Raw genomic sequence first — 19,384 nt, forward strand, 5'->3', positions numbered from 1 at the left:
CAACGTGTCCAGATTGGATTAGAGTTTCATATTGATTTTGTCGAGGTGTGAATTGTGTTGTTTCTTTTGGGAAAAGAATATTGAGTTTTTAAGGAATCATGGTGTGTGTTTCTTCTCCTTGAGTTGAAAGGTTTTCCTCGGGATTTATGTGTGTTGCTTCCTTAAATGGAATATGTGGATTCCTCGTGATTTGGTGAGAGTTATTTTCTTCGGGTTGAAAGGCGTTCCTCGTTATTCGCGTGAGTTGTTGACTTCTTTATTTATTTTTCTTTTTCATTTCTATTGTTTGATTTCCCTATTTATTTTTCTTTTTCATTTCTATTGTTTGATTTCCCTTTTTATTTTCCTTTCTCATTCTATTGTTGATTTTTAAGTAATCTCCTGAACTAAATCAAATGCAGAGATTACTTTGATTTCTTTTGTTTGAGTTTAATGTGATCTCCTGAACTAAACTATATGCAAGGATCACTATAATTTCTATTTTGGATTGTGTGCTTTTCGGTGATCTCCTGAACTAAACTATATGCAAGGATCACTATGATTTCTATTTTGGATTGTGTGCTTTTCGGTGATCTCCTGAACTAATTTTCTATGTAGGGATTACTGATAGCTAAATTAAAAGCTATTGATTTTCCTTATTCTCCTGCAAGTATGTCAATTGTAATATAGGGAAATAAGGGTCTCCCGCAGAGGATTAAGTTAAATTAATTGCTTCAATGAAAGTCACAAAAAATGTGACTGCAGTTCCTACTGAACAGCAGTCGAAAAAAAATCTAAAATCCTAACCAAAACAACCCAGAAAAATATGAAAATTTACAGAGACGTACTAGACACACAAGGCGTCCAGCACACAAAATTTGGGAATTTTTGGAGTTCGTTTACTATGAGAATAAAATACGTGAAAACAGAGAACAGAAAGAAAAACGAAACTGAACAGATTTAAGATTGGTTGATATCAAGATGATGAAACTAGCTAGGAAGGAAGTATCCACCTCCAACAATCACACACAACACACTTTGTCCAATTTACTTCCAATTAACTTAGTTGAAGACGCTCAGATTGGCTCGGTACGCTTGAACACAACCTATTACCCTTTCTTACTTTGTACGCTAGGCAGGAAGTGCTCTACACCTAGACTATTCCCAAGCAATGCAACCTAAAGGTACGTTTATTAGATTAAACATGCAGAGATCATTAAGTTTGAAAAGAGTTTGAGCAATCACTAGACATCGCAAATAACTTAGAGCCTTGCTAAACCTAGGGTTTTGTCTACTTGATAGTGAAAACCACCAATTACTTCTCTAGACAATTTGAGGAATCCAACTATTGATCCAGGCATCAAATAATCAAAGTATTAGAACCCTAGCATGCATACTAAGTAGGCCTCCAAAGCATACAAACATAGAACTCATCAATGAGAAATCGGTAAACAAAACCTCAACTTTATTAATTGGAAAACAAATTGAATGTCAGAGCATGTTGTGGATCATGTCTAGGGGCTTCAACTGCCCCCTAGCTACTGGAAATTTAGTTACACATAATGGAAATCAAAAACACAGTTGAGTTCATGGAGAAAGAAGACAACAAAAACCAAGAAATAGGAAAAAGCTGATCGGCGATCGATCGTCGGCAGGCAGCGATCGATCGTTTTCGGTGATGGTTGTAATTCTTCTTCTTTTTCAGCTCTTGTGCGTCTCTCCTCTTCCGTATGTGTGATGATAGGTTTCTTGAACGTCCTAGGAGAGATTTTATTCAGTTTGTAACTCTCTTTTTTTCTTTCCTTTTGGGACTCTAATTCCTTGGCTTCCACGGAAGGCTCCTTTATTAATGTTCTGATTGATTTTGGATTCATTGACATCCTTCTATCCAATAAGAGCAGCCAAGAGAATTAATTGCTGAATATCTTTTTCTTCATGTTGCCGTATGCTTCCTTGACTCATCAAGATTCCACACTTCTCCATTATTTGCACATATCTCCTTCCTTTTGCTCATATTTCTTTCCTTGCTTTGGCAAACCTAATAAACATAAAAATAACTAAATTAACCAGAAAATAAGATAAACTAACAAAGTAAATATGGGAATTACCAACATTATTATCGCATAATTATGCTCCGATCAATTACCGGTTTTTATTTAGAATGATTTGATTTGTCACGATAGTGACATGTGTGTTCCTTAAAAAGAATTGTTTTTTGATGTTGAAATTAATCACTGTGTTGAATTGTTGTCCTCGAGTCGGAAAAGCATTTTTGTGGTTATTTAGGTTTACTCATACGAGCTTGCAAAAACTTACCGGGTTTGTTGTTTCGACCCGGTGCACTATTCCATGGTGTATGGGTTATTGTGCAGGTCAGATTAACTATTGTCAAAGCTAATGTTTTGTTGTTGTACGTCATAGTTTGGACGTAGAAGAGTACTTTGGTTTTAGTCTTCCGCTGTGTAGTGAGTGTGGTGGGTGTGTTTACTTATTAAATTCTTATTCAGTTTAATTTGTAAACTTTCTATAATGTAATATGTGACTCTAAAGAATGAGTCGGGTTTAGCATTGTGAGCTTGGTTTTTTTTGTTGCTTAGTTTAAATGAAAATTTTCTAAGTGTTTTCTTATGCTTGTGGAGTTATCGCGTTTCAGATTTTGAATATCTTTATCCAAATTTGGGGCGTGATAGAGATCCACTGACAAGAGGAGAGGTTGGGGGAGACAAGAATATGAGATTTTTTTTTCTTTTTTTTTTTTGAAATTGGCCAAGAGAGTTGTCGGGGTTTGTTGAAGAGACATGTGAAGAGAGAAATGTTGTGTCAAAGAGAGTTGTCAAAGAGAGAGTGAGGGTTTAAACTTTGCTATTTTTTCTGTCTAAGTATATAATAGGCATGAGATCATTTAGTTAATGGACAACCCATGACATACAATGGTACCTCATATTCATGTTGTACAGATGACCTAATTTTGAATTTTGAATTTGCATGCATATGTCTCACTTCGGGGAAAAAGATTGGTAGTCTGGGGGAAATGTTTCCCTCTGAATTCAAAACTTATTTCATTCATACCATAGTTCTACACTGATGTCTGATCCCTTTAACCAAAACATCCAACTTAAGGCAAAAATGATGATATCAAATGAAGCTAAAGCTTGGGGTTTGGGGGAAAATCTAGCACCACTTAAGTGGTGGGAAAATTGGCGCTCAAAATTTTTCATAGTCACACAACAGATACTATCTATAATAGTCTTCTCAACTAATTCATAAGTCCATAATCAAAAATAGTTGTTGGTTGAATTTATATCAAAAGACGGATATTTTATAAACCTCGTCCTAATAAATATAAATCATTTAGACCACGAAAAAGTATATAGCGTCAGTTAACTTGTGTCATGTGTTTTATTTTTTGTGGTAGGGAAGCAAGAAAAGGAAAATGGAGAAAAAAAAATGACATGTGAAAATTCCTTTTCTAAATTACATATCTCTTAAGGGTGCCATAGCTGCTGCTATTCATCGGACTAATATGTCCTATGTTTTTAGTGCATTTCTCTCTACATTTTACTTAGTTATTCTCTTAACATTATCATTTATAACTTAGTTTTTGTTTTTAGGTACTTTTGAGTCTAAAATGAAGGCAAGGATGAAATGAGGCGCATAAATGATCAGAAATGGAGAAATGATGCATTCCCAATCCTCCTAGGAGAAGGAATCCCAGTTGAAGTAGGAATCCTGAGTCAACTAGGAGTCAAGCTCATGAAAAATTGAAAATGATGAGAAATGGTGAAAATGTAGAATCCCAGTAGGACTAGGAAACCTGTTGGCATTAGGAGTCCTGATGATATGAGGATACCTGGATGGACTAGGAGAGCCAAGAACAATCATGACGCTTCTAGATGATGTTGTGGACGACATGTGCAAGGCATGTGGCGGCAAAGCAATCAAGATTAGACAATGAATCCTAATTGGACACAAGATACAGCGCATCAAAGTCAAATTTAAATTAGGAATTTGTCTGTGCAGATTAGTCGACTGCGACAAAGTCCTGAGAGCAGCTCAGAACGATCCAGATTATGAACCTTATTGGAAAGCTACGGATGTTTAGAAGAAGTTATGGCTGATTTAGTACACAAAGGTCAATCTACCCGGAAATCTGTTTTGCATGAATAAGGAGAGTTTGGCCGTGAATATCTTTTGGGACTAGTTTGGGAAGGTTTCTACTCCATATTTGATTTGATTTGGAGGATATATTGCAACCATGATGATGTGAACCAATGAGAAAATTCAAGAGGAAATCTACATCAACACAAAGAAGGGAATTGAATCAAATTTGAAGCAGAAAATCTAGGGTTGACATCTAAAGCTTCCTATATATAGAGAGAGCATTGGGCAACGTTTTTATCATCATCAAACCTAGAATCAAAACAAAAATCCTCTCCCTTTACTCTCTAAATTTCGATCCCTCTCCATTGTTCAAGCATTGAAGCCATGAAGCATCTCCATCTCCTTGTCGTAGTCATCATCAACGTCCTCCATCCTTTTGAAGTCTTTCTTGCATCCTTGAAGTTCTTCAAAAGTGTAACCATGTCATTCTATCTTGTGTTTTTGGTTTCTTTGTTTTGTAACGTTAAAAATAATTATACTAGCGTTCTAAGTTTTTGTTTTAAATGGATTTTTCGAGTATTTGTGAGAATAAAGTTTATGTATTGATGTTTATTTTCCAATAATCATGAAACATGAAAACGTTTTAGGTTCCTAGAATTCATGAATTGAGATTTTAATATGTGATGATGTAAGTTCGTTGATTTTGTGCTTCAATCGCACCTTTTATGTGTTTTGTGTTCTTTGATGTACAACTTAGAATATTGAGCATGTAATTGAATCCAAATTAAGATTGCTAGCATTTTAGGTCTTAATTGCTAAGTGGAAAACCTATAATTCCTTAGGTAAATCAATGAAGAGTCTTGCATGCTTGTATAGCGTTCCAACTTGTGTTCTTGGCTTAAATCAATCAAATTTTCTAAGTGTTTAATGCGTTAAATATGTTTTGTTAGTGAGTAGCGTTCTATGACTAGCATTGCATGTTTAATAGGGTTAACTATGGTGCGTTCATCTAGTTAATTTAATTAAGGAAAATAATAAGAACTTTGTATGCTTTCATCTCTGTTTTGATTGATTTCTTCATTCACATATTTTGATCCATCGTTTATGGTTAGATTGCCTGTTTTCGTGTTAATAATTGTTAACTACATCTCTACATCTTATCCGTCCATCTTTTCCTTGATTCATGGTTGATCGATCACATGTATTATATAGTTTAGTCGGGAAATATGTCCATGAGTATTTCAACCAAGATATCTACAAGTAATATAAATTTGATGGAATGAATTTCAATCAATGGAAGGGCAAGATGCTATTCATGCGTACTGTTCTAAATGTCCTATAGGTATTGGATCCAAAGTTGCCTTCCTTGCCTAAACCAAGTGATAAAGACACCGAACAAATAATTGCTGATCGAAAGAAACGCAAGGGAGATGAATTGGTTTGTAGATGACACATCTTGGTAATTTTGACAAACCGCTTGTATGGTCTGTACACACACATTGAATCTCATAGAGAAATATGGGAAGCTCTTGAGCACAGATACACCATACACTATGCCAAAAAAGCAATCAGACGACAGAGCAGATCTGTCGTCTGATGAAAAAAATTTCTGTTGTCTAGTACGGTGCCGTCTCTTGGGGGTATCAGACGACAGAAGGTTTTCAAGTCGTCTGTTGTCTGATTAAACCCAAGACGACAGAAGGTTTTCAAGTTGTCTGTTGTCTGATTAAACCCAAGACATGTGTTAGATGAATTCAGACGACAATTATTTGTTGTTTGTAATGACTTACAATAACAGTTTGCTGATGTTTGTTTTGTATTTTAATAACAGTTAACTGTTATTTAAACTACCAACACAAGACAATTATTTGTTGTTGTACATTCATTTAAGATACAATTATATGTTGTTATTTTTGTTTTGAGTCAACAAAAGTTGATATATTTTTGTCTTTGTTTTTATTGTAAGACCACAATTTTCTGTTGTTTGAGTGGGAAAATAAGTAACAGTTAACTGTTATTTAAACTATTAACACAAGACAATTATTTGTTGTTGTACATTCATTTAAGATACAATTATATGTCGTCGTTTTTGTTTTGAGTCAACGAAAATTTATATATTTTTGTCTTTGTTTTTATTGTAAGGCCACAATTTTCTGTTGTTTGAGTGGGAAAATAACAATAGATTTTCCCTGAATACTGTTGTTCTTAAGTAGCTCCAACAACACATTTTGGCTTTGATTTAGTGGTTGCATGGTATTTCAGAAGTCACATTTGTATTCCTATTAGGATGTAATCCGGAAACTACACAATTGGCATATATTATTCAATCTGTCATTATAGTCAACACATACATCCATAATTGTTTCATACATAAACCTAATGAGCATCAGCTCAATAAACTTATAAGGCAAAAAAACTACTATCTGGAGCAACTATACTAATCCAGAGTGACTAAGTAGCAGAAGCTTCAATTTAGCCAATTATGTAACAGCTATGATTCTTGAAGCGGATAATCCTCCAGAGATATCAGCTAATTGAGTCATCAAAGTTTTGAAGAGAAGACCAACCATTGTTCTACATAATTCTTGCAGTCTGCAGACAACACAAACACAAAAATTTAGCTATAGACATATTTCAAGAGCGAAACTTAGTACAAAACCACATATCACATTGCAGCTGCCTCATGCTCAGAACAAGGATTGATACTTGTTTACATTATAACTATAGACATTCAATTAACAAAGCTAACTGTGTGCACAAAAACTGAAGCTAGAAAAGATATTAGCTGAGGATATCATATTCAAGAAAAGACACAAAAATACCACAAAGCGCAAAACCACAACCCAGCTACCAAAAGCAATGCAACAATCTTGCAAGCTGGAAATAATTTCTAATAGTTGTCTCTGCAAAAATAGGAGGTGGAAGAAAACAGGCTTTTGAACTTTTGTTTGCATTTCATCTAGTTTATCTCCTCTTCAATTCTAATGTACTTGATGGACCTTTTTGGCTTTTTATCTTGAAGTTACAGATGGTGGATTCTTTTATATGATGCCCCTTGATAGTTCTAGGACATTGCAGCATCCTTTCATATCAAATCTTCCTCTTGCTAAATTAGTTAGGCCTATCCGGAGTAAAGAGCAGAGATATATCCAACCTATGTTAAGTATTAGACAAATGATTGCAAGAATCTAAAAATATAATAACATTAAAAGCTTTGGCTCATGTAGTCCATCTATGTCCAAGACTCCGAACCAATTCCTCAACATTGAAAAGAATGTATCTTGGTATTTCCCATCTAAATGTTTCATAAAGTCCAAAATTCAAATCCTGTCCCTGAAGATAAAGTAAAGTAAAGTAAATCTGGATTGGAATTTATAAACGAGTAAAGCTAGTACAATCTGGCTTGCCTATCCTTTCCGATGAAACTTAGTACATGATCCTGTGAGAACATAAATAAGCAGAACTTGATTTGTATGGGAAACCTACTTGATACACAAGAGGTAGCAGTAAAGAGACTTTCAAGAAGTTAAGTAAACGGGTTGGTGGAGTTCAAGAATGAAGCTATACTCATACGTTGAAAACACCAAATAATGATTTTAGTAGGAGGAATGTACTCTTACCAATGCAACGGCCCAGAAACATCAATCTAAAGTTACAGAAAGGCAGCAACAATTGCAAGAAGCCTCCCTTGAAAAGCCAAGCCTGCAATCAACAATGAAGAGTTAAAATCATCTCCACAGACATAGAGAAGCCATGAGATTAAAATTGCTTTGCTCACCAAGAATCATAACAATATTGTCTAATATTTTGACAACATATTCCAATAAACAAAAGCCTAAGAATCAAATATGTTCCATACAGAGGATGCCTTTCATTTTTTTTTCGAGTGCAAAGTGCAAACCAAAAGAAATCAGTAATACTTGTTAAACTATATTAGTAGATGTTCCTTATCAGAGGAAGACGATGGACAAGGTAGGCTGATTTGGATCAACTGGTAGAAAAAATGATGATGGTCACGAACATTGTACATATATCACAAGCTTTCTACTATTATCATTAGTGACTAACATCTTACTGGACACATTTGCCTATTGATACAAGGCAAAGTAGGCAATAGGCAAAAAAAGGTTCAGTAAGATGAACACAAAGGTCAAAAGATAAAATTGCTTATCTCAAATGGAAAATAAGAACAAGAAGATTGCTTATCTCAAGTCACAAAAACAAACAAGTGTATGCGGGAATAAAGTCTCCACTTCAGTAGTGCCGAAGCCCTGACAAGTCCAAGTTGTTCAAGAGTTTAAAGTCTAAATACATGTTACCAAAATTTGCAAATATGCATTAAGAATCACTTTACATATCCAAACTCATATAATGTTTCTATTTTTGTTTTATATACATGTCCATTACCATGGTGTTTTGACACTACAGGTCTTAGGTACCCTAAACCATGCAAAAAAAGAAAAAAGAAAGAGGAACATATAATATACTATATGTGGAATATTAGAGCATAGCTGGACACTTTTGTGTAATACTAAAGCAAGTTCTGAGTTGAAGTCTATAGATTAACAAAACCTAGAAACAAACCAAGACAAAAGCAAAACAAAATTGAAAATTAGAACTCAGCTGACAAAAGCAAGAACAAGATAAAACTGCAGTTGTAGTACAACAGACAGAAATAACATAGAAACTTTTAAAATGTAACAAGAAGATAAGTCTTAATTTCCAGAGTCCTAATCCTTGGGTCAAACACATCAATATCAGACCAAGAAAATTGCTATTTTGGATATGTACAACACAGAAACCTTAAGAAAGTAACAACAAGCCAGACATAATCGCGGCAAGAGCTTTGATAAATTCCTAGTTTCCTACAATTGTGAGAGGAATATATTTAATATTATATGTGGAACTTTAGAGTATACCTGGACTCTTTTTTTGTGATACTACAACAATTTTTGGTTTGAAGTCTGGAGATCACAAAACCTGGAAACAAATCAAATTGAAATCCATAATCTATTTGAGTTTAGGGTAGAATCTTGGTAGAGAAAAAGGAGCTTACTTTCTTTGATATGTTCTCATAGCTAGGCCTACTTATGAGAGAAAAGGCAAGAAGAAAAATATAAGCTCCTCTGTAACTAAGAGGCCTCAACTTGTTATAATCTTCTTGACTTGCATAATATAGGTTACATTATATTCTTTAAATAATACTAGGATATTAACAGGTTTAGTTTACACATCAATGGAATCTGCGCTAGTGCACCTTGCATGTCTGAAGAGTACAGCAACAAGAATTTTTTAACCAGAAAAAAATAAAGTGGGTAATAAGCAAGAATTGAGATCATGCTATACTTACATGTAGCACAAATTGTTGGTGAGAATCTGCAAGGCATCAGCACTGAACTTGTTCTCATTAAAAAGAACATGATAGTGGGTTGGGTGACTGGTTCTCTACACAAACAGAACATATTCACATTAGCTGAGAAGAATCAGAAGATCATTCGGTAGTAATACTCCACCAAAAGAGAGAAGGAAACTACATGTAAAGCACAATTGTAATCGACTAGGTCCTAAAGATTTATCCTTTATCCATTCTCTTTCAACCTATTTGCATATGTTCCACCTATTTGCTACATCACACATGAAAGAATTTTACTATGCCCTTTTCATTAACAAAGAATTTGGTTTAACACAATAACACATTACTCCACAAACAATGGGCATCAAAACCTTATTAGTCATTTCACTTGCTATTTTCTGTGCATAAATCAGCTTATCGATCTATAACATTTAGATATGATATAAGAAGACTGATTGCAATAAATCAAAAGTTGGGCAAAACTGATTTGTCGATATAAGAGCCAAATTAACCAAAACTAAATTAAAGAAATCACAACACGTCACTGAACAAATTGAAAGTTTGAAACTATTACCCACAAAACTAAAATTGCTCATCTGTCAATCGCACAATCATATTGTTTCATATCTAAATGGTATAGAATTGGAAGGAGATCGTGATTTACCTCAACTGATGGAAACCCGATGAATGAATGTGATTAGTTTGGGTTTGCTCCGCTTTTGATCTCAGAAGCGAAGAAGATAAGAACCCGGCCAGCCAAGAGATTCAAGGTTGGATCAAAGTCGATCGTTTGTAATATGGGGTGAAAATGATCGAGAACGATCGAGTATGATACTGACTGGCGAGTTCATCCCCAGATCTGAGAGAACCCTAAAAAAAAGACCCTAATTTGGTGTACCCATTAGCCATTACCAACAATAGCAGAGAAGAAGAGAAGGATTACCAATATGTGCTGAGCGAATTTGTTTCTTGAGCTCCTTTGATATGCTAGAAACATAAACAGATCGATTCACTCAATTGAAATTTGGGATTGAAACCCTAGAAACGTAAACAGACTAAAATCTACTAATTCAAAGAATTTCTTGTTGAATTGAAGAAGAAGGATGAGAAATTACAGTGCGAATCTAACCTGCATGGCTCGGGTTAGAGCTCTAAGTCAGACCGTGAGGATTTGGAGGTTGTCTTCAAAGTTCTGGGCCCTGCGCTCAGAGCAATTGAAAGCGATGTAGTTGCGGAATGGGTGGTAGAGATCGATATGGGTGGTTTTCTTCTCGAGGATGGCGAGGAAGGAGGAGGATGGCGTGGGCTCCATTAAGCGTTATCGAATTTGATCAGAAAATCGAGGAGCATAAAAGATGAACAAGGACTGGGGTTTGGGTAAGGATTCTCAGATCTGAAAGAAGGCCGACATTTAAGTATTATTGCTACGCTTTCCTTCCTTGATAGCTTGGATGTGCGTGAGCTTCCGAGTTTTTGGTTGCTGGTGAAAGAGGGCATAGAAACTTAGACAGGGCTAATGGTTGCTGAGACTGAGAGCGAGTGGGTATTGTCAAGGGTTTTGTGTGCCAAAAAAGAGTTTAAAAAAGAAGAAGTCAAACACAGCTTACTCAGACATCACAATTAAGAAATTGTGTTGTCTGAATATCACCCCCATTGACTAGTCAGCCTGGGTTTTGAGACTTTGAGAGGGAAAGTACTTCAACTTCTTGGAGGGAATTATTTGGGTTTGATATGAAAAATTTCAATCTTTTACAACAACATATATATGTTGTCTGAATATGATCATATATTGAAAATGAAACAAGTATTGTTTTTCAGTGTATTCAGACAACACATTTAATTTATCTGTCGTCTGAAAAACTCAGACAACAGAAAATCAGCTTTCTGTTGTCTGATGTCTGTTGTCTGATGACATTTTTGGCATAGTGATAGAGAAGAAAGGCACTGATAAATTTTTAATATTTAAATATTATGAATTCAGTATGTTTGACAATAAGCCCATCTTAGACCAAGTTTATGAGTTATTGGTATTGGTCACAAAAGTCGTGAACCTAAAATAATTATTCCTGATACTATGATAGTTGGGGGTATTATGAATAAATTACCTCAAACATGGAATAATTATAGAAAGAAACTTCTACACGTGGTAGGAGATATGAGTCCGGGAATTTACAAAGAGCATTCAAATTGAAGAAGAAACTAGAAATCGGCATATGAGCTTTTCTCCTCACGCTTTGTCCAAAGTTCACAATGTGGAAGCAACAAAATTCCAAAAGAACTTCAAAGTGAGAAATAAAAAGGGAACTTCAAGAAGACCAATTACTCTAACAAATAGACTCTTGTTATCATTGTTGGAAAAAATGCCATTACATTCATAATTGCAGACATATAAAATATAGTTAGCAATATGCCAATAAGACAAACAGTGCAAATATAGCGGAAGATATCGAAAGCGACATTGTGACAATGATATCCAACATGAATATAGGCATGCTTATTGAACTCAACATGGCATTAACAATAAATTCCTTTGATTAGTGATATGATTATGGAGTTACCGTCCATGTGTGCAATGACAAAGCAAAATTCAAGAAATATGAAGCTGCAACAACTAATCAAGAGATCTTAATGGAAAATCATAACCCTACCAAAGTCTTAGGAAGAGGAATTGTTGAACTATAGTTCATTTAGGAAAAAAGTGACTTTAATGAATGTTCTGCATGTTCTAGAAATAAGAAAGAATCTTGTATCTGTAAATCTCATTTGTAAAAGTAGTATAAAAATTATGCTAGAATCAGACAAAGTAATAATGTCGAAGAATGGGATGTTTGTTGGAAAGGGTTATTATTGGGATGGATGTTCAAACTTAGTATTATTAATCATAAAGTGAATTCTTCTGTTATATTGTTGAGTATACTTCTCATTTGAGTATTCTTCTCATTTATGCCATTTACGTTTAGCATATATAAATTATAGATATTTGAAATACATGCATACACATGGTTTGATTAATTGCAACGATGATAATAGCGATAAATGTGAAATCTGCATTGAAGTAAAGATGACTAAGAAACCTTTTCCAATGATTGAAAGAAATGCTGATTTACTAGATTCGATACATCCAGACATTTGTGAGTTTATAATGTTTAGACTAGAGGAGGAAAAATATATTTTATTACATTCATTGATGATTGCTCTAGATTCACTTGTGTATTCTTTTGCTCTAGAGAGAGAGAGTCTAACTTCTCTCTAGAAATTTTCTCTAATCCAGCCACTATTTTGAGAGTCTATCGACCTCCATCTCCACCCTCACCTCTTCAATCTCGTCCATCCTTTCCACCCCTTGCATACAACCTATACTATCTACAATCATCTTTGTGTTCCTCTCTTGTCCACCTACTTCATGCACCCATCTATCATTTCTCTACCTCTCCACACTATACTGCCCTCATAGGCTTTCCATTGATGAGAATAGCTTTTATCCTCACCGCCTTCACCCCATCTTCACCTCTTACATTCTCCATCCCTACAACCTAATTATGCTCTTTTGTCACCAATTTTCTTCTCCTCTAGTCCAGATCTACCATCGAAAATTTTCATGTCCTCTTTGGACAGAATTGATTGCTAGTGCTTCCGGATTTGATTCGTTCTCCACCACCTCTAAACGAACTTACGCCCATTGGCGAATTTTCATTCCTCAACAGCGAGTGGCTCGATTGCTATCGCAATCACACTTTGCTAGGTTACTTGGTGTTTCTTGGGCGTCCTTGAGCCCTGTGTGTATTGTCCCAATTGGTGTAGAAAGAAGCAAGATGGTGCTTTGGTGGCTGATTTTCTTCAAACAGCGACATAGAGGTAGCAAAGGTAGCATTCTAGAGATGGAGCTGCTCTGCTTTTGGTGGCTACTAGCTAATGTTCTAGGGTTTTTCATTTCAATTATCGGCTTTCAAATTGTATTTTGGCCAAGCCTGTTAGAGGCTTTATTTCTCTTTTGCTGGGCCTACGTGCTTCTATTTGCTGGAGTCTTTTGTACCTCTTGTATTGTGGTGTATCCTGTGAAACATCTAATACAAACTTTATTTTCTTCAACCAATATATATATATATATACGGATTAAATACTTGTTACTCCTCAAACTTTTCCCTGAAAAACAATTTAGTTCATCGCCTTTTAAATTAAACTGGATCTTTAATAATTCACACACAATATGTCCACAACAAATCCAAAATAACTATTATACCCTCATATCCTCTTTTTTAATTATTTTTCTCTCTTTTTATTTTTTTTTGGTTCTCTCTCTCTCTCTCTCTCTCTCTCTCTCTCTCTCTCTCTCTCTAAGTTCGTATCCGACCTCGAGTTCATCAACATCAACGACAACCCACATCTCCCTCTTCTTCTTCTTCTTTGTCTTCTCTTTCCGCAGCAAGAGCCCTGCCCCATTCTCTGATGGGCCACTCCACCCGAACCCGCCCCATTTTTCGATGAGTTCATATCTCAAAATTCAAGTAACAAAGCAGCACGTTTCAAATCCCCTCTCCCTATCTGAGCTCGTTTTGTTTCTCCAAGTCCAGAAAATCACCCACATCTGTCTCTAAAATGCCGACCCGGACATTCTCAAAGCCTTGGCCAAAACCAAGATCCAAGTCATCATCAGTGTACTAATAACCAACTCATCGCAATTGGATCCTCTAACACCACCACCGCTTCCTGGTTCGATCGAATGTTCTGGTGGCTTGAAATTTACACACTAAGGTCAAGATTTCAACTTCAAATGCAGCCTCTATTGTGCTGCCTTTGCTTCAGTTCTTGTCTAAAGTCGGGTCTCCCCTAATGATGAATCTGTATCCTTACTATGTGTTTATGCAGAACAAAGGTGTGGTGCCTGTTGTTGAGGAAGGAGAGGATCGATGGAGAGAGGTCTGATGTCGGAGGCAGCGGAGACTGGACCACTGAGTCCATGGTTTCAAGCCATTCCAGTTCTATAGTGCCACTGGCGAATTTGAAAGGAGAACAAGAATCAATCGTGAGAGAGAGAGAGAGAGAGAGAGAGAGAGAGAGAGAGAGAGAGAGAGGCAAAAAGAATAAAAATAAAAAAGAGCGGAAAAAAAAAGAGAGAGAAAAAAAGGAATTGAGGGGTATAATAGTTATTTTAGACCCGAAGTAAAAAAAAAAGAATTTGTATAGAGAATTAGTCCAATTTAATTTAAAATGTGAGAGACTAAACTGTTTTTAAGAGAAAAATTTGAGGAGTAACAAGTATTTAATCATCTGTGTGTGTGTGTGTGTATCTTTTGTCTGGTAAAGATGAAGCATTTGCATGTTTTAAACGTTATAAGGCTGAAGTAGAAAATTAAATGTCTTCCTGGTGACAGAGGGGGTGAATATTTTTCAAATGAATTTGATTATTTTTGTGAATAGCATGATATTGTACATCAAATAATGGCGCCAAACATGCCACAGCAAAATGGACTAGCCAAATATTGGTTTCCAATTAAAATTAGAGACCCAGAGACCTCTAGAACCCTCTCCTCGCCTTCCACTTCATTCTCCGACCATATTCCCACTGCACTCTACCTTTTTCACGATCGATCACCAGACTTTCCCTCTAAATCCCCATATCTACTCTATCTTTCTACTTCTCTGTACAAATTTTTTTTTTTTCTCAGCAGTTCTGTGACATGTCCAACCCATTTGATGCCCTTAATTTAGAGACTTTTCGTACATTAATCACCGACCTTTCTGAACCCGAGTCCAATTGAGATTAGACCCAATCAATTCCAGCCCCCAACTTGGTCATCACTTTTTGTCTCTGTTTGTCATACTTGAATTCAAGATATCTTAATCGGCATCACCCAGGTCCTCCCAGTTCGTCCCTGCAGCTTGTTGTCGTACTTTCACTGTCAACCCGTGATTTCTAACTCTTTCCCTCTTACGTTATCTTTTCTTTTTAATTAATTCTTGTTTAATTATAATCCCCTTGTAGTGTATTTCTATTTCAGTGTGTTCTTGTTGTGTTTTTGGTTGGTACTTGTTTCTTTGAGTTGTTCTAATCTGAGCTAGTGTGTTCTTCTTGTGTAGCTGTTTAATAACTGTTCTGTTCGTTTTGGTCGTCTTCAGTCCAGACTGTTTTACTTATTGGCGTTCTCTTTCATTCCTCCACCATGAGTATATTGTGTTCATATTGCCGTGGGTGTTCCCGACATGATTTTTTTTTTATCTCATGCCACCTTTCTTAAATCTTTGCTAGCATGTGATGTCTTTTGTTTGTTAGATACTATGCTAACCGAGGATGCAGCTAGATCCTTCGTCAATAAACTTCCATTTTGTAACTATTACTGTATTCTTGTTGATGGTCATTCAGGTGGTCTACTTTTGTTATGGAATAGCTCGGTCTGTAAGATTATTGTCTTGGTACCCCATTCTTGTTTTATTCACTGCCATATGGTTCATGTTAGTTCAGGTAATATTTGGTTTATGACTTTTGTTTATATGTACCGTCAAAAGCATAGGCAATTAGAACTTTGGAATAAGTTGGTACAGTTAAATGTGCCTTTAGATCAGCCTTGGATTCTCATGGGCAATTTCAATTGCATTCTAAACCTATCAGAAAAGAGTGGAGGTAACTTACCAATTACGGGTTCAGATCATGGTCCAATTTTACATACCTTTAATCCGAACACTACTAGAAAACGTAAAACCTTTAGACTAGAAGCCATGTGGCTACATCATCATGATTTCTCGAACATTGTTAATACTGCTTGGTTGTTTGATACTATTGGCAATGCATCAAAAGTAAATGCTTTTCAAGCCTTAGCTAAAAACTGGAACTATAAGATCTTCGGTAATTTTTTTCAAAGAATGAAGAACTTACATGATGAAATTCTACATATTCAAAGTCAAGCTCATACTTCTTATTATGAGGATTTCTTTAGTAAAGAATATCACCTACTTTCCCAACTTGAAATCTTTTTAAAGTAGAAGAATTATTTTGGGCTCAGAGAGCCAAAACTAAATGGCTTCAATTAGGGGATAAAAATAACAAATTTTTTTCAAATGCAGGCAACCATTAAGAAGAAGAGGAATCAAATCTTAAGAATCAAAGATGACATAGATATTTGGACTAATGATCAAGATCAAATTGCTTCTATTCTCATTAGTTCCTTTAAAAAATGTTTTACTACCTCTATTAATCCATCTAAAGAAGCTCTAGCATATTTCATTTCACTACTACAGATTCAGGGTTTAAAGACACCCAGCTAGAAGAAACAAGGACGATTTTTTATTTTACTATCATTGTAAGCCATTAACGACGTCACTTGTTAAAATCCTGGTGAATACTTAAAGTTGTTGTGCGTTTTTCGTCAAATAACAAAGAGAAAAACTCTCTCTCTTTCTTTTCTCCCGACCCCTTCTCTCTCCTCACTCAGTACCAATCTTAGTTCTCAGATCTCTCCATCTCTATTGCACCACGACCTCTAGCAGCTTTCTGGGTCATCTCTTCATTAATCTCTGAGGAAAAACTTGTGATATTTTCTTCTTCTTTTGTTTTGGGTAGTAGATTGGGAAGTGAAAATTGAATTCATAAAGAATGAAAGTAAAAACATACGGAAACATTTTTACGATATCGGTTTATTCGGCCACTTTCATCCACTTCCACCTATGGTCTCCATGGTAATTCATTCTCTTCAATTTATTCTATTAGTCATGAAGTTCTTGTATCATTTTATTAGAGTGACCATTTTATTTGCAATGTTTCAATTTTACTTGCATGCTTTTAAGTTATTTGTTATACTTGTCTCCAAGTGTGTGTGATTCAAATTCATTTATATAGCTTGATGACATATCATTTACCTGCATGCTTTTGATTTCGTCTACCCCTTATAGCATGATGACATAAAGAAAATGCAGTAGTATGCGTTCCCTTCTTAGTCAAATTGAGAGGTAAAACATATCTTTCTCCTCTCCTAATTGATATGATGTAATATAGCAATATTGTTGATTTTCTACTATAGATCTTGTGATCAAAGACTGAATTTTCTGAAACTATTGTAATGTAGGTGCTTATTCGCATCAATTTTAGCTTCATGAGTATTCGAAAGACATGACATGTTCCTTTAGGCTTACTATAGAAACTGTTCCTTTTACCAATTCAGTTTCTCGGCCGTCAGCTCTATAACTGTTGTCTGATTTTTTCAATCAACAATACTTAAGCAAAGTTACTTGCATCTGTTTCTTCTAGAGTTCCCTCTTTTACAGGAATTTGATGTTTACTTTGGTTTCTGTATCTTGCAGCGCCCTGCTATAATTTCTCCAGGCTTAATTTGAGTAATCCCTCCCCTTGTATCTCTTACTCAAGATCAAATAATGCATTTGTTTCAGGTAATGTTTCTTTGACTTATTTTCAATTTTTCATTTTGGATTTTACCTTGTCCTCTATTTAACAATATACAATTATGTTCCGTCCTACTTTGCCTTCTCATATCTGCCAGGCAAACATTCCTGCTGCTTACCTAAGTGCTAATATGGAGTAGAGTGAACAACAAGAGATTATTCTTAGTGCACTTAACTCTGAATATGTTACCCCTGAAAAAGTTGCCAAGTGAGTGTTTGTTCTCTACAGTATTTGTATACTAGTAAACATATTCATTTATGTGCTCTTTGTTGTGTCAACAGTAGCACTTAATTAGTAGTGTATTACTGTATAACAGATAATATTTTTCTTTTTTCAGACTTTAAACTATATAATTGTAGATGGGAACTTGGTTTGCCCTGCAAAGATGGGAAGAACTGTAGCTGTAGGTAATCCAGAGCTCTTGTTTTTCTTACTAGGTCTATGCTTGTCTTATACTTGTTTTTATGGATTGTGGATTCATGCTATGTTAGTTATATGTATATGGCCTATACGATGCTTTTATGAAAGTTGCATTTTGGGAATTTATTAGTTATGTGACTTATCTTTGTTCAGTGTAAATAACTATTTGGATGCTTAGTGGCAACACATAGGAGCTTATGGGTGCCATGTATAACTCATTATTTCAATTTAGCCTTTTTACAAGATATATATAAGAAACTTCTGCTTTTGCTTGCAGACATTTATAATATATGTGAGAAATCGTCTTTGGAGTTGAGACCATTCATTAAGGCCGTTTGAAAGTGGCAATGTTTTCTCCAGGTATGTAACTATCTAAAGACATGACTAATACTATTAGTTTTCTTGCTCGTTTGCTTTCTTATATTGAAGAAGTTAATCTGGTGATTGCTTACTGCTTCTATCTTGTGAGTCTCCAGAAGTGCAATCTCCAGAAAACCTATTACAACTCATTTTTAATTTTACAAACTCTAAAAACAACATAAATTTACACTTGTCTCAAAATGTGACATATTATCATCAGCACTTATTATTCTTTATTAAAAAAAAATTATTCTTTACTATTTTATTGATTTTTGCAGTTAAAGAGTCAAGACAAATTCATGGACATCCACAGTAAATGCGTTGTGGGTTCAACTTGTATATTTAGATTATGGGCTAAATACAAATTACTACCTTGTAGTTTGGGTCCAAAATCAATTCAGTCTCTAAACTTCTAATTTCATAAAAAACACCCCTGCACTTTCAATTTTGATCTAATAGGTCCAATTTGTTAGTTTTCCGACAATTGAGTTATTTAACTTGTTAACGTGGCTCATATATGGCATATGTTTTATGATGTGGTGTCGAGGTGGCTTGCATAGTCAATTTAGGAGTGAGTCATACTATTAAAAATAAATAGTTTTTGGATTAAATTCTGTTTAGTCCCTGTATTATGACAATTTTTTCGTTTCAGTCCCAAACATTCTCAATTAATCTGAAAAGTCCCTAACGTCAAAATTTCCGTCTGATTGGTCCCTCCCTCGTCAAATTAGGAGTTGGCCTTAGGTGAAATGTCAAATATACCCCTCAGTTATTTCTTT

General features: G+C 35.2%; 1 long non-coding RNA gene across 1 annotated transcript; it reads left to right on the top strand.

Annotated features, from left to right (window-relative positions):
- Window positions 1-16,228: 16,228 nt before the first annotated feature.
- LOC133718716 (uncharacterized) lies at window positions 16,229-18,622 on the top strand. Its single transcript, XR_009850534.1, has 4 exons — window positions 16,229-17,812; window positions 17,923-18,032; window positions 18,163-18,232; window positions 18,523-18,622. It is a non-coding gene; the product is annotated as an uncharacterized LOC133718716 (long non-coding RNA).
- Window positions 18,623-19,384: the final 762 nt, after the last annotated feature.

This window comes from Rosa rugosa, chromosome 6 (assembly GCF_958449725.1).
Source record: "Rosa rugosa chromosome 6, drRosRugo1.1, whole genome shotgun sequence".
In the NCBI taxonomy this organism is placed as follows: domain Eukaryota; kingdom Viridiplantae; phylum Streptophyta; class Magnoliopsida; order Rosales; family Rosaceae; genus Rosa; species Rosa rugosa.